General features: G+C 49.3%; 1 long non-coding RNA gene across 1 annotated transcript; it reads right to left on the bottom strand.

Moving 5' to 3' along the window:
• Nucleotides 6,855-15,308, bottom strand: LOC102180551. The gene is made up of 3 exons (XR_311035.3): nucleotides 14,742-15,308; nucleotides 8,036-8,124; nucleotides 6,855-7,031 (listed from the first exon to the last, which is right to left on the bottom strand). It is a non-coding gene; the product is annotated as an uncharacterized LOC102180551 (long non-coding RNA).

Genomic DNA, 15,326 nt, shown 5'->3' on the forward strand with positions numbered 1-15,326 from the left:
CGACGTCACTTACAGCCAGAGAGAAAACACAGACACAGGTTTCACAACTGCAGGAACTGACTGCTGCCAACTAACCGATGAGAAGGAGACAGATTCCCCCCTGCAGCCTCCAAAGAGCAATGCCCCCACCAACACCTTGATTTCAGCCCAGTCAGACCCCTAGCCTACAGAACTGTGTGAGTGGTAACTCGTTAAAGCAGCAGAAAATTAGTACATACGCATAACATCTCAGTTCAGCTCAGTCGCTCAGTCACGTCCGACTCTTTGTGACCCCATGAATCGCAGCACGCCACAACATCTCAGTAAATTCAATTTATCTCCCCTAGAACTAAAAGAGCTTTCGTAGTTCAAGAATTTAGGTTCCTTAAATTAAGCCTATATATTCTCTGAGTTGAAGAGAGAACGCGCTCTCCCGAGACGCTCAGACGCGTGCCCAGCACCATCGTGCCTCTCTCGCTGTGGTTGTTGGTCTCTACTCTAAGACAAGGGAATTTCCACGCTGTTCTCTGCTATTCTTCAGAATGATATCTGGAATTGTGGTTCCTCTTTGCTGCTTCCTCCATCAACTTGGATACACTCAGCCAATCAGAAACAAATATTTGGCAGAATTAATTAGAATCACAGTAGATGTCTAGAAATAAGTGTATGAAATGAAAAACAATAAATTCTAATCTGTGATTATTCAGCTCAACATATGGATAATTCATTAATATTATTAAAAATAACTTTATTATTTAAAAACGGTTATTTGAATTCCATGTGGGATTGTTCAGTAATTATGGCTAATGGAATGCAGAGTAAGCATGCATTATACAGAGAGTTCAGGTTGGAGTAACAGTTGAGTGCTGGCCCCCTGAAGCCACACCGCCTGATACAAACATCACTCTTTCCACTTACTCAGCACATGAGTATACGGAGTTAGTCTCTTTCAAGGCTTCCCAGGTGGTGCTTGTGGTGAAGAACCCACCTAACAATGCAGGAGGCACGAGAGATGCAGGTTCCATTCCTGGAAGGGGAAGGTCCCCTGGAGGAGGGCACGGCAACCCACTCCAGTGTTCTCACCTGGAGAATCCCACGGACAGAGCGGCCCGGCAGACTACAGTCCATAGGGTCACAAAGAGTTGGACACAACTGAAGCAACTTAGCACTCACACACCCTCTTTTAACTTTAGTTTTTGATCAGTTAAAATGGGAGTACAGTAAGTGAATCATAGACCTGTAGGCATCAAATTAATAACCCATACTAATGCTAAAAACTATGTATTGTGTATGTAAAAACAATTTTTTTTCTGACCACCCTACCCACACATGACCCACCAAAGATATGCAGAACAATGTGACGCCCTGGGAAGGGGGAGAAGCCCAGTCCCAGAGCCGCAGGCACACCTTCTGAGACACACGGGACCAGGAGGACAGACTTTCCCGTTTTGAATCCGAAGGCAGCGAGCGCTAAGGAACAAGAAAGAGCTGTCTACCCCTGGGAGGTGGCATATTTACACAAGTTTTATTGTTCATGTGAAACTCAAATTTAGCTCTATTTTTATGGCTAAATCTGGTAACCCCGTGTGTTGCAGTCCCTGCCCTCTCCCAGTGGCAGGAGATCCTGGTACAGGGTCCTGGGCAGGACTGTCTTCTGTCCTTCCCCCAAAGACAGAGGGCTTTATTTCTAAACCTTCTTCAGACACAATGCATGTTCACTGGTGCCCCAGGGCTGACAATGTTTCAGTCACACAAGGAAGAAAGATCTGGATGGGGCTCGAGGTTCTCCTGGAGTGGAAGCACCCCCTCCTCCATGTCTGCACCCCCACGAGGAGAGGGGCTCTATTCAATCTCCTGCCCCTCCCGCCCCTGATCGCACTGCTGGGAAAGTGGTGAGTCTCTGGGATGAGCCTGTGGAAGGGCGCAGGCGCTCCTCATATCCTTTGGAGCCTTCTGTTACAGAAAGTATAGCTCTTACCTACCTGTCTGGGGCCTGACGTCTTTCCACTGTGTCCCCCCAATGGTGGGCAAGTGCTGGTGTCCTTCTGCTCTTGAAACGGCCTACCTTTCCTTGGATTCAGAGCTGTTTGGTTAACCTATAACCTCAGGTCGTTGATGGGTTCAAGGAAAGTTATAATTGCACAGTTTATCTAGATCTCACTTGTTAGAGTAGGAGAAACACTCCTTGTTTTCCGGATGTTTACAACTCCTTGTCCTTCTGTTTTTATTAGGACATAAAAAAGCACACAGCATTTTATTGTAATAAAGAAAATACAATACTTAGTACCTTATCTTTCTTATTAGCCAACTATATATTAGGGGCATTTTTTCACCAACAGTGTAACCACACAAAAGCTTCTGTCAAGGGCTTTTAGGAGCACTGAAAGCCATTTCTCTCACACACTTCTTGGCTCCAAGGAGCATATGCAGACCACAACTAGGGATGTCAGAACTACCAAACCGCTGAGGTTGAGATGGATGATAAAATAAATGATTCCAAGTTAAAATCTCACAGAGCCATCCTGAAGTCTCCTATTCGGAATACACAGGCATTCTTCCTATCTCTGCGAGCCTCAGTATTGCACAGTTCGCCTCCTCGCTGGGCGCTCCTCTCTGAGCGGATTTGAAATGTTGCGCGAGCAAGACACCTCCTGCACAATGCGCATGATCCGCTCCCCGTGGGCTCAGAGTCGCCTCTGCCTGCTCTTTATGCCCCTGCTACTTGTCTTTTTTACAGACACTACCCTTGGTCTTTAACTCTTTGGCCGTGCTGGGTCTTCTCTGCTGTGTGAGGGCGCCCTCCAGCCGCGGTGAGCGGGCTTCTCACTGTGGTGGCCCCTCTAGCTGCGGAGCCTGGACGCCAGCACGTGGGCTTCAGCAGTTGCAGCACACGCTCAGCCGCCTCATGGCATGTGGAATCGTCCCGAACTAGGGATCAAACCCGTGTCTCCCGCATTGGCAGGTGGGCTCAACCGCTGAACCACCAAGGCAGTGCCCGCGCTGCTGTTCCCTGCAACATACCTGGCTGCGGCTTCTGAGCAGCTCAGCCATCACTCGCGTTCAGTGGGGAAACGAGACACGTCGCGCACGCATTTGTCCCATCCGCTTTGGGTCGCTCTTTGCTTCATTGCTATAACTCCACCTGCTATTCCTGGAAGACTTTATTTTATCCAACTTTCACTACTATCTTTCCATCTCCCAATCCCTATTTTTAGTACTTTACGTAAAATTGGAACAATAGTTTCATGTTTAAAAAAGTATTGAAATAACATGCTTATAACTATGACCTAACCATGGTGGTATTTGCTTACCACTCAGAACAAAGGTAGGAAAAATAATCACTTTCTAGAGCAACCAAAATGTCATGATTTATGCTGTAAGATGCAACAAAAGTTACCACTGGGGTTTCTGTATTTCCTGGTGTAACTTAGCTCTGTATTTTCCACCTGGATGACCCAGAGGCATGTGAGACTCAGCATACCAGACGGCAGTTGTTGCCGCCCCATCAGCGCTCTTCCTCCTGTGCTCCCACCCTGTGAATGGCATCACCGCGTGTGCACACACCCTAGCTACGAGCCTGGGGCAAACCTTTGGTCTTCAATTCTTCCAATTTCCTGCATCTAAGTCTTCAAGTATTATGAATGCTCCCTCCTCCCCTTTCCCCAGCCAGGCCCCACTGCAAATCTTTATCAAAGATTCTCAGTATTTGTCATCTGGCAATGGCCTTCTAAGAGATCTCCCCATCTTCACTCTCACTTGCTAAAATGGTATCTTCCATAAAGCCCTCAAGATGCTCATTTTAAAATCCAAATCCTGCAAAGGGTCCCCAAGTTCTCTGAGGAGCCGGCACTTCCTGGCATGGCATATGAAGATGGCTCTAAGCTGCCCGGCCCCCCTTGCACTGGTGTCTCTAAGCTGCCCGGCCCCCCTTGCACTGGTGTCTCTAAGCTGCCCGGCCCCCCTTGCACTGGTGTCTCTAAGCTGCTCGGCCCCCCTTGCACTGGTGTCGCTAAGCTGCCCGGCCCCCCTTGCACTGGTGTCTCGCCTCTCTTTACTTTGCATTCCTTGTTGTCACCTTGCTAAACCTCCTCAGATCCCCAGCGTGCCACTGTCTCTCTTGTCAACATGACTTTTTGTCTATAATACCCTCTTTCAGACTGTCCTTCACCCAGGCTTCCTCATCTGGCTGACGGCTACCAGGATGCAACTTGGATGGGCCGCTCTTGAGCTGGGCAGGCTTGAGGCAGGATGAGCTGTTTGCTCAGCCTCTTGTCTGTAAGAAGGGAAAGCAATGCCAGCCTTTCTGCACGGCTAGGTTGAGCTAGAAATAGTAAAAACAAGGGTCTGGTGGTGAAAACAGCAGCACACGTAACTCATGCTGCGGCGGAAGAAATCTAAGTGCTTTATGCCTATCAGCTCCTTTATTATTCCCACACTCAGTTCAGGAGTCACCTCCTCCATGTAGCCTTTCTTGAGTTCTCAAAACTTGATGAGATGTCTTTGCTGATCATTTTTCTATTTGTCCCCCTGAATCCATTCTCACCCTTCTCTGTCCTGCAAAGCCCTGGGAGAGTACACATGTGGAGAAGTCACGGGCTCCTTGGCCGGCCCCCAGGTTGCTTTCTTTAGGCAGAACAGATCACAGAGCTGTTGGAGAGAGCGGCTAGGGTGCCCTTCCCCACGGCCTCCCTGACGGTCACGGCTCTGCCGTGGCTGCTCCCTTCTCTCTATTAGTTTGCTGGAACTGCTGCCATATCGAAGCACCGCAGCCTGGACAGGCAACAACTGTCATTTCTTCCAAGAGCAGGACACCCACGTCCCACAGTTCTGCAAGCCAGAAGTCCAAGGCAAAGGCGTCAGCTGGGCTGGTGCCTTCTGCGACCTCTCCTTGGCCAAGTTCTCCCTGTGTCCTCCCCAAGAAGTACGTCCCTCTGCGTGTCTGTGTCCTGGTCGCCCCTTCTTATGAGGACACCAGGCATGACTGACCCTCCCACAGGGCCTCATTCTGCCTTAATCACCTTTGTACAGACCCTCTCTCCAAACACAGTCACATTCTAAGGAGCTGGGTTGACTTCGACATACAGCTGGGGAGCACGACCCAGCCCACAGCACCTCCCCCCTCAGCCCTAGTCAGGTGTCCTGGCGTCGCGGCTCCAGCCTCCACTGGGCTTCTGGCGGCCTCCCTCTCAGGCGCAGGTGTGGCAGCAGCGCCCCCGTGCTCCCCCTGCTGCCAGCATCTGCTGCGGCCCTCAGCCTGGGTGCACTGTCACGGGACAATTCCTCACTGCGGCCTCAGGAGCTAGCCAACTGCACTCCATTCCCTGCTGGGACGCTGACGTGGTGCTACTCTGGGACTCCCCTCGCCTACCCTCAGCACTTACGCTACAGTGTGGCGAGTGTTGGCCCCCTGTCCGTGTTCCCTCTGGAACTGCAAGCTCCTCGGGGATAAAAACCATTCCTTTTAAATCTCGTACCTTTGGATCTGTACAGCAGGTGATCAAAGTCCGCTGTGCAGTTTGACCATTGGCTGATGCTCCCTGCTGACTTTCCCGTGTACCCTCTTGCAGTCTCACTTCTTAAGAACACTAGCACATCACCCCAGGCTACAGAAACAGCTTCTGAATGGATCTCACCCTTTCCCATCTCTTCCTCCATCAGTGCTGAGGAATCAGTGATGCTCAGTGGTGTCTATACTGTCCTAACCTACTCTGCCCATCACCACCACCCGCCTTGCAACCCAGGAAAGACTTCTCCTGCCAACTTTGGCTGCTGCTCACGAGCCTCTTTCCACCTGAAGCAGTTGCCTTCCTTGCCTTCAGCTGGAATCTCACCCAGCCTTCTAGGGTGGATGTTCAGGACATCACTGTATCATAAGTACTGGCCCCAAACTAGATGAGCTTGGACTGCGAGCAGGGCTGAAGGGCTAGGCTGTGGTGAGTTGCCCTTCTGGTCACTGGTTGGGGGGAAGGTGTGTGAGTATCTGAGGACGGGCTGGATAACAAGGGAAAGCCTGAGACAGTAGGTGTGCTCTGCTACTGCTTATCTGTGTGGCCCTAAGAAACCACTGTTCATTTTGGTGCCTCAGTCGTCTAGCAGCTTAGACTACAATCTGACGGCTCCAAAGGCCCTTCGAGTTCTGCGACTCGATTTTCTTCAACAGACACCAGATTTGATTTGCTGATTTAGCTCATGATAAACTTCTATCTCTTCAGGCCACATTTCCCTCAAGAAAAAGGAAAAGAGCTTTCTCTTCACAGGCTGAATGTTTCCCAAACCTGTATGTTGTACGCCGCTTTTATTTAGCTGCACTTTCTGTACGTCCAGTCTTGTCTTGAGAATGGTACCTGTCAGTTTTGGCTCATAAGCAAGAGCACAGTCTAGGGCTGCCCTTGTTATGTCCAGTCCTGAGGGAAACGCATCATTCCATACGTTCCAACACTGTTGAAAATAATATTTTATGAACTGAGAGTTTCTGAATGTGGCAATAAGACAAGCCCTAAATAACCAGAACCTCTGAGCTTGAAACGCACACGGTGTATGTGTTTGATGAGAACTTGTAAATGAATGTATGTGTTTGAAGGGAATGCGCACACGAGTGTACACGCTTGACGAGAACGCACACACGAGTGCACATGCTTGACACGCTTGAAGAGAACGCGCACACGAGTGTACACGCTTGACGAGAACGCACACACGAGAAATGGGAAATGGAAGGACACATACTTTCACAGAAAAGAAGAGTCAGCTGAGGCAGTTCTGAGCACCTCCTCTAATCTCCTAAAAGCAAGCTTTACAAGCTCAGAGTATATCACGTTACATGGAAATCATTTATGTATTAAGTCCCTATTTCCAAATAACTTATGAATGAATGTGAATTAAGGATGGGAACAGTTTTGTTTTTATTTCTGTATCCTCAGCTTCTGGCACAATACGTAGAACACAGTAGGCTTTCAACAAATGTTAGTCGAATGAATGAACATGCCACCTCAGAGCTTGGAAACTGGGCCGCAGAGGACACGTAAGACTGTGCTCCCTGCAGAGCAGTGACTGGGCTGAGGACAGAGAGCGAGCAGTGAGGGGGCTGAGAGGAGAAAGAAGATTATGCATTCAAACACTTCTGTACCCAAACCTCCTGCTTTATGAAAATCTAGCCACTTTTAGGAGTCTGTTTCCCTTGAAATAAATGCTCATTCAAGCATTGCGATCTCTTCGATTTAATGTTTTAAGGAAAATCTATTAGGCTTTCAGGGTTGCTCCGAGACAGTTTCTGTGGAAAATACTCAAATTGAACCTAACACAACTATTGATTTGTTTCGGGAAAGATCAATATGTATTTTTCTTCAGGGAGAAATACCACCATCGACTTTTCTTTAACCAATACTTCCCTTCTGGCAAGTGCCAGCTGCCAATGACGAGGGCAGAGGAGAGACCAGTGCCTGCTGGAAGCCGCCAGACCCACCCTGTAGTGGGGGAAGCAGGGCTCCTTTCCAATGTGGCACACCTGGAGCCACTTGTAAACAATTTAAACCAATTGCTTAAACAACAATTAAGTACTGTCTCTCATTTAAAGCCAATGTATATTTTCCCAAACATACCACAGATCAAGGGTCACCAGCTGTCCTGCGGCCAAGGAGTAAAGGGTTCCCAGGATGCAGGACATTCTATTCCAGAAAGAAGGGGACCCTGGGCAAACTGGACAAAAGGGTCCACTCATGAAAGACACTCTATACTGAGTACAAGGACCAAACTTCTCTTCTTTATCTGACAACTAAACATTTTATAAATAAGAAAATGTTTAAAACTAACACGAACAGAAAATGACTGATACAAACTAAAACCAAGTATTTCTTCAGAAACTAGGTAAAGAGGGCTAAGGGATTATCACCTCCACTCTGCGAAACTGTGCAATAACTAAGCACAGTCTGCCCACCACGGAGGAGGCACCTCACCTCTGAGCCCGTCACAGTCAGCTGTGCGACTGGTGATCAGAACAACACTTGTACTGACTCTGAAGTCCTAGAGCTGCTATTACTCAAGGAAAAAACCACACACGTACCTTTATAACAGAAAGAACCTTCATGCGCGGCTTGAATAAAACAACCACAGAGCAGAGGCCTTCCTGCTCCACTGGCTTGGCTGTTCTGACTGCAACGAAAACAGTGAGACTTTAAAAGCAAAAGTTCACCTTATATTGTGCATTTTCATGATGTTCAACAGTTTGCAATAGCCTGTAATGAAACATAATCTGAATTTGTGTGTGTGTATATATATATATATATATATATATATATATATAAAAAACTGAATCACTTTGTTGTACACCTGAAACCAAAACAATGTTGTAAATTCTATACTTCAGAAAACTGGACATGTTTCTGAAAGTACTGCATTGAGGAAAGATGTCCACAGATCATACTGTCTTAGGGTCAGTTATCTGTGTCTCTAACAGACCGCGCACTTGTCCTCGGTCTGCCCCACAGACTGTGACAAGCAGGAGGGGACTGCCATTTAAAAGTCACAAAGTTTTCTCTGTTTAGAGACAGAGATCTCATATCCCCTTCAAAACTGTGCCTTTGACAGGGTTAGGGCACCATCGTGGACGCTTTACTTACAAAGGTGGTAAAATAAGCACCCCCTGCAGTTCGGAGCAGAATGGGAGAGAAGCGGACGTCAGTGCAAAGTCAAGCGCAGGTGCTTTCAGATGGAGAGCTGCTCCAGCCTGTGCAGTGTGCAAGCTGTGTGTTGGTGAACCAGGGCGTGCGTGGCCACAGGCCCCCTGCCCTCGTTCAGGGGTTGCTGGATGTGAGAGAAATACAGCCTCACTTCCTGTTAACTGAGCACGTCCCGTTCTGCAGTAACCCTACCCTCCCTGCAGCAGCTGCTCCTGTGCTAGCGGCTGTGCCTGCCATCCGGAGTGGACGCGCTGCGCGGAGAGGGCGCGCGGGCCTGGCAGGGCTGGCAGAGTGCAGGAGACAGCACTGGGAGGCGGCTTTGAACGGCAGCACGCCGCGCTGACCCGTCCTGTGTGGGTGGAGGCAGGCAGCCTCCTGCAGACCAAGAGGTGGTCAGTGAGAAGTCACCAGTGCCTTGTTGTGGGTAAGAAAACGATCCAGGTCTGCCATCTAACCCGAGGAGCGCTTTACGTACAACGGTCTTTCCGTAACGCACAGGGCTTTAACGATGAATGACTAATCAAAATACTGACAAATATTAACAAACTGTCAACGGAGTGTTGAACAGTGACACCATTATGTAATATGAAATGGACTTCCCCCTCACAATAAGTGAAATTTCTCTTGGGACATTCCATCCTCTGAGGAAACCCCCTTCTCCCTCCAGCCCCCTACCCAGACACCTTCGAACGTCTTCAGATCCCTTCAATTTCTGTTTCACATAAAAGGGGAAGAAAACAAACAAACAGAACTGACCAACACGAGCCCTCCAGTAGGAAAGAGCTGCAAAGCAACGCTTAGCAGATGGGGGCAGTTTCTCTGAAGGGGGCAGCGCTTCCCTGCTCTGCCGCTTTGGGCTGCCCCGGCCCCCGGAGGCATTTGGAGAAGCAGAAGTGTGCCTCCGAGAGGGCAGCGGATGCGTAGGTGTGGTGAATGCAGACCAACGGGGCCCCCTGACTCGGGACACTCAGGGAATATCCCTCTCCACTGGATCGCAGTCATGTGGCCACTCTGAATAGGATTTCATGAGGGTTCGGAGATCAGGAAAATAGAGCTGCAGAGAGTGCAACTGTCTGTGTGCCCAGATGAGCTAGCGTGAGAAGCAAGGCCCAAGCTGTCAAACATGGGTGAAAAAGACAATTATTCGACTAATCTAAAAAGACACTCGTTGTTCAGATTTTGTCAGATACTTTGGGCTGGGACCATCAACTGTGAAGACTTTTTTGGTTTTTCCACCATGCAAAGTTTTGAAGGACCTGTTTGTTGTCTCAGGTAGGCCATCCAGATAGAAGGGAATGCAAACCATCCCAGGCAAAAAAAGAGAACCACAGCCAACCGGCGAGATGATGCTCATAGACCAGGAACGCTCCCTAACCAACGCTCAGAGAACAAAGGACGTCAAGGGCAGAGCTGCAGACTGCACTGGGCTCTGCCGACCACAGCTATGGCTGCAGATCGGGAGGAAGACCAGAGCCCTTCAGACACTGCGGGGAATGCCTCCCCCTCCAGTCATCTCCTCCTTCGCCTTCCCACTGCTGTCTCTTTCTCTCCAGTAGACACAGCATCGATTTCAAGAGGACTTCAGTCACTCCCAGATCACAGCCATCCCACTTGGAAACCCGCTGCTGTAGGGAAGCCGCGCCAGGCAGACTCAGCATTGGTAGAGGGGCTGGCGAGTCAAGGGATGAGTTACTTGTGAGCCTCATGGCTGGGTGACTGCAACAGCCTCTCAGTCGCATTTTCTCTCTTTAGTCAACAAACATCTAAAAGCTTCCCCACACAGCAGGGCTTATTTCAGAGTTGGACACTGAGACTGAGGACAGCTTGTCCCTGCTCCCGTGAAGCGTGCAATTTTGGAAACCTAGTACTACCTATACACAGACACATGTGCTATGACCACAGGCTGACACCACCATCACCTTCCTCCAGCGTTAGGGACCTGGGCTCTGTCTTACTCCCCCTTGCCCAATGCTCTGCTCTGTAATCTGCCGAACAGCTGGCCGTCCTCTGCCAATTCTGTTGGGGACTCCATGTGTCAACAGGCTCCCAACTGCATGCATGCCAGGGGCCCCCCATTTACCTCTCCCAGGCTCTCTCTCACATCTCTCTGCCCTGCTCACCTGCCTGGGTGTTCATTCCTCTTGCTGTCTTCCCCTGACACCACCCTCTTCAGAAGTCAGTGCTCTGAGATCTGAGGTCTCCAAACTTCTTAAGTGGAAGGAGGAAACCAAGCTCATATTCAGGAGAGTGTGTGGAGGGCTGGAAATCAGTGGCCTTTTAAAGGCTGAGGTCATTGAAGGGCCCATCCTCATGGTCAAGCAGTCAACTGGATGCCCACTCTCTTTCTAGACAGTTGGAGAAGCAGAGAAAATGTTTTGTGTTTTTGCTTCAGTAGTTATAGACTCCATTTCCTTTTACTTCTGTCCACAATTCATTAGGTTCTGGCTTTTAAATAAAAAACTCTCAGTCATATTTGGCTAATTAGCTTTTCATTTTAACTTCTTCTTAATTTGCTCTAATCTGACAATGTGGCCTGAGGCTTCTGCAGAGGGCTGACATCATCTATTAGTGTGTATTTAAGTGGTTATCAGTGGGAGAGACAGATGGAAAGAGACACCGATAAAGACATTTCATCCCTAAAAGATATCCCTGTAACCCCACTGCACAGAGGGTAGTGGCAGGAGGTGCACCTGCTCTCTGGGGCTGGAGGCTCTTCCAACAATCCTCTGGGGGAGGGGGCCCCTGGCACACAGGAGTAGAGGCCAGGGGCACTGCTGAGCATCGCACTGCACACAGGGCAACCCCACAAGAAAAAAAAGATGCAGCCCCAAATGTCAGCAGTGCCGAGGCTGAGACACTCTGGACCACAGTACATTAAAAAAAGCCAGGGAACATTACTTAACTACTTCCCGCTTGCGCCAAGGTTTATCTCAATTCTCTGAACTGTCAGTAACACCCCAAAGGGCTCGGCTGCCTCTAATGGCTGAACTTCTGCTTGTGGTCTTTTACCCACTCCCACCTTAAAGTTCAAAGTTATTGCTCACTGAACTCACCACTAACTGGTTATCCTTAACCACATGTGCATGGTTCTGGTTGGCCCACATGACTAGTAACCGTTCCACATTACGCACACATGAAACCTTTGTTGGGGAGTTGCTGCCAAAATCTGTGATGCTGGCTGTGCTGAGAGACACGGAAATAGCAGGAAGATCAGTAAAAGCAAAAATCTTGTGTGGCATGAAATTCCACTAGGCTTATGATGCCTCAACAATTTATTAGAGAACACAAAGGAACAAATTCTACCTTAAATGTGCAAAAGCCAGCTTCTTCTAGGCGTCTTTGTCTCTCCCTTCTTTCCATTATCAGGGGCTATAAGGAATGAGGAGGAAGACAGGAAGGAGCCTGGAAACTGCATGACACCAGCTCAGCATGAGAGCTGAACCTGAAAATCTCTGGTCTACGAAAATGAAAAGAGAGAACCAGGACCTGTCAGAATGAGCCAGACTTTCTCTTTTCCTTTTCTTTAACTTGAACTGCAAGACAATGGCGATTACTAGGTGGGGTCAGGTTCAAGGAGAAGGTGGATGCAGTACGGGAAGACTCTCTTATGGAAAACCTTCCCCAACACACACACACTCACACACACACACACTCACTCACACACTCATGCACTCACACACACACTCACACACTCACACTCACACACTCATGCACTCACACACACTCACACACTCTCACACACATACACACACTCACACACACACACTCACTCATGCACTCAGACACACACATGCACTCACACTCACACACACATGCGCACACACACACTCGCACTCACAACACACTCACTCACACACTCACACTCACTCACATACACACACACACTCACACACACTCATGCACTCACACTCACTCACACTCATGCACTCACACTCACTCACACTCATACACACACATACACACACTCACATACACTCACACTCACACACACTCATGCACTCACACACACACACTCACACTCATACACTCACACATACACACACACTCACACACATACACTCACACTCTCACACACACACTCTCACACACACACACTCACTCACATACACACTCATACACTCACACACACACACTCACACACTCATGCACTCACACACACTCACATACACACACACACACTCACATACACTCACACACACTCATACACACACACTCATACACACACACACTCACACACACTCACACACACACACATACACTCACACACATACACTGACACACACACACTCACACACACATTCACACACACACACTCACACTCACATACACACACACACACACTCACACACACATTCATGCACTCACACACTAACACACACACACTCACACATACACACACTCATACACTCACACACACTCACACACACTCATACACTCACTCACTCACACACACACTCATACACACACACTCTCACACACACACTCACATGCACACTCACACATACACACACTCACACTCACACACTCATGCACACACACACACACACACTCACACACTCTCACTCACACACACTCTCACTCACACATACACACACACACTCACACACACTGTCTGACTCTTCTGACTTCTGATGCTAATGCTTTCACCCTTTCTTTTACTTAACCAAAAATCAGAGTTTGAAATGCGCTCTGGGCATATGAGTCTTGTAGGCCATACTGGATGTAGGCCAGAGTGCCACTTCTGACGATTAGGAGGCAGCCAGAGCTGGTTCTGAGCTTAAGAGAGATTGTTAAGCAGCTGATCTGAGCTAGAAAAATAAATTTATGAGAAATAAGAGAAAGAAACTGTTCCAAGTGAACGGCAGAAGAAAAAGTGGGTGTGGACCTGTCATTTATGGGCAAAACACTGACTTACGAATTGTGATTTCACACGTTCATCTGACTACTAGAAGCGACAACAGCACAGCAGAGAAGGAAAATAAACGTCACTCATTGATTTCGGGGTAGGAGCTTTGTAAATTTTCAGGAGGGGGAAAAAAAAATAACAGTTCAGAAAAGTTATCATCTTGCCCAACAGCACTCTGAGATTTAGGATCAGAGGTTGGTCTTGGGATTCCCCAGGCAGTCCAGTAACCATGCTGTGCTGTCTACACAAGAACGGTGCAGAGTAGAGGAGGAGCTGCCCAGGTGATTGGGAGGTCAGAGGGAAAAGAGGGTGTCAAGGCAGGAGGGAAGGAGCACTCCAGAAGCAAAGGGCAGGGAGGGTGCTGTCTGGTCTGGATGCCATCCTGCCCACGGGGGCCATGGTCGCAGCACGCGGAGGGGGCGCTTCCTGCACATGGGGCTCTGGCGCCTGCTGTGGCCCAGAAGACATCGACAAGGAGGGAGATGACTACGATGGGGTCTGCAGGCTCTTTTCAAAGTGTCAGCACTCCTCAGAATGACACAACTGCCCTCTGGAACGTGTGACCTTATTCAACAAGCATTTACTGAGCACCTGTTTTGTGCCAGGCACTGTTCCTGGCCATATGAATAAAACAGACCCTTAAAAGACAGGCCCTTTTCCTCTGGAGGGTCTTCTAGTGAGATATAGGAAAATGAGCAAATAAATATGAGAATGTCTGATCATGTTAAGTGCTATGAAGAAAACTGCACAGGGTAATATGAGAGGGACTGGAGGATCTCCTTTGGACTGGGTGGTTAGGAAAACCTCTTTAAGGAGACGGCATTTGAGCTGAGCCCTCGAAGAGAAGAGCCAGTGACAGGTGAGACAGCGGGTTAGAGAGCACAGCCCATGCGAAGGCTCAAGGACAAGGTCAAGTGATCATGAAACCAAGGGTGGCAGGTTCAAGGAAACACAGAGAGTCCCTGTGGCTGTGACTCTGGGAGGGAGGAGGAGCAGATGAAATGAGGTCATTGGGGTGAGCTCAGCCATACCAGAGGGCTGCATCTGTCCATTTAACAATTATCAAGCATCCACTAGGTGCAGGGCATTGCTGAGGATATAAAAAGGAAAGATGGAACCCCTGGTTCGAGGGTTCTGTCTGCAGGGAAGAAGTCAGGAGTTCAGCAGGCGTGCAGAATACTTACACAGTTGTGTTAGAGAGTATTCCACTCCAGGCAGAAACACGATGTGGACATGATCGTGGTGCTTAGCAAGGGAAGGGGCTTTCCAGAAGCACTTGAATCAACACACCCATGCACCTACTCGAGCCAGTTTATAATCTGAAGAAGGGAACGCACTAGCCGTCCAAAGTCACGGTATGAGGTCTCAAATCCGGACATCTGCTCCGCTGGGGTCGGGAGGTGAGGTCATCCCAGAGATGAGTCACCGAGCCCACCTTTCGCCACCGGGTGAGCCTTCTCGGTCTTCGTGGGTGGGGCAGGGCCGTAGGAATCCCCCCACCCGGCCTAAATCGGGCGCACTCAGAAAACCCAGACAGGGGAGCTGCCAAGCCCAAAGCTCTGATTAGCACCTGATTCACCCAGGCAGTCAAGGCTGGGCGGCGACTGCTGGTAACAGGCCCCCAGTCTCCCCGGGGAAAGGCCTGCGGGAGTTTTGGTGACCGGGATCCCAGGGGAGCCTCCGTGACACTCCCCGCCGGGTAGGGCCGCGCCTGCGCGACCCCCGGCCCCGCCCAGACTCAGAACGCGCACGGCGGCGGCGGCGGCTGC

The sequence above is a fragment of the Capra hircus genome, chromosome 23 (assembly GCF_001704415.2).
Source record: "Capra hircus breed San Clemente chromosome 23, ASM170441v1, whole genome shotgun sequence".
Classification (NCBI taxonomy): domain Eukaryota; kingdom Metazoa; phylum Chordata; class Mammalia; order Artiodactyla; family Bovidae; genus Capra; species Capra hircus.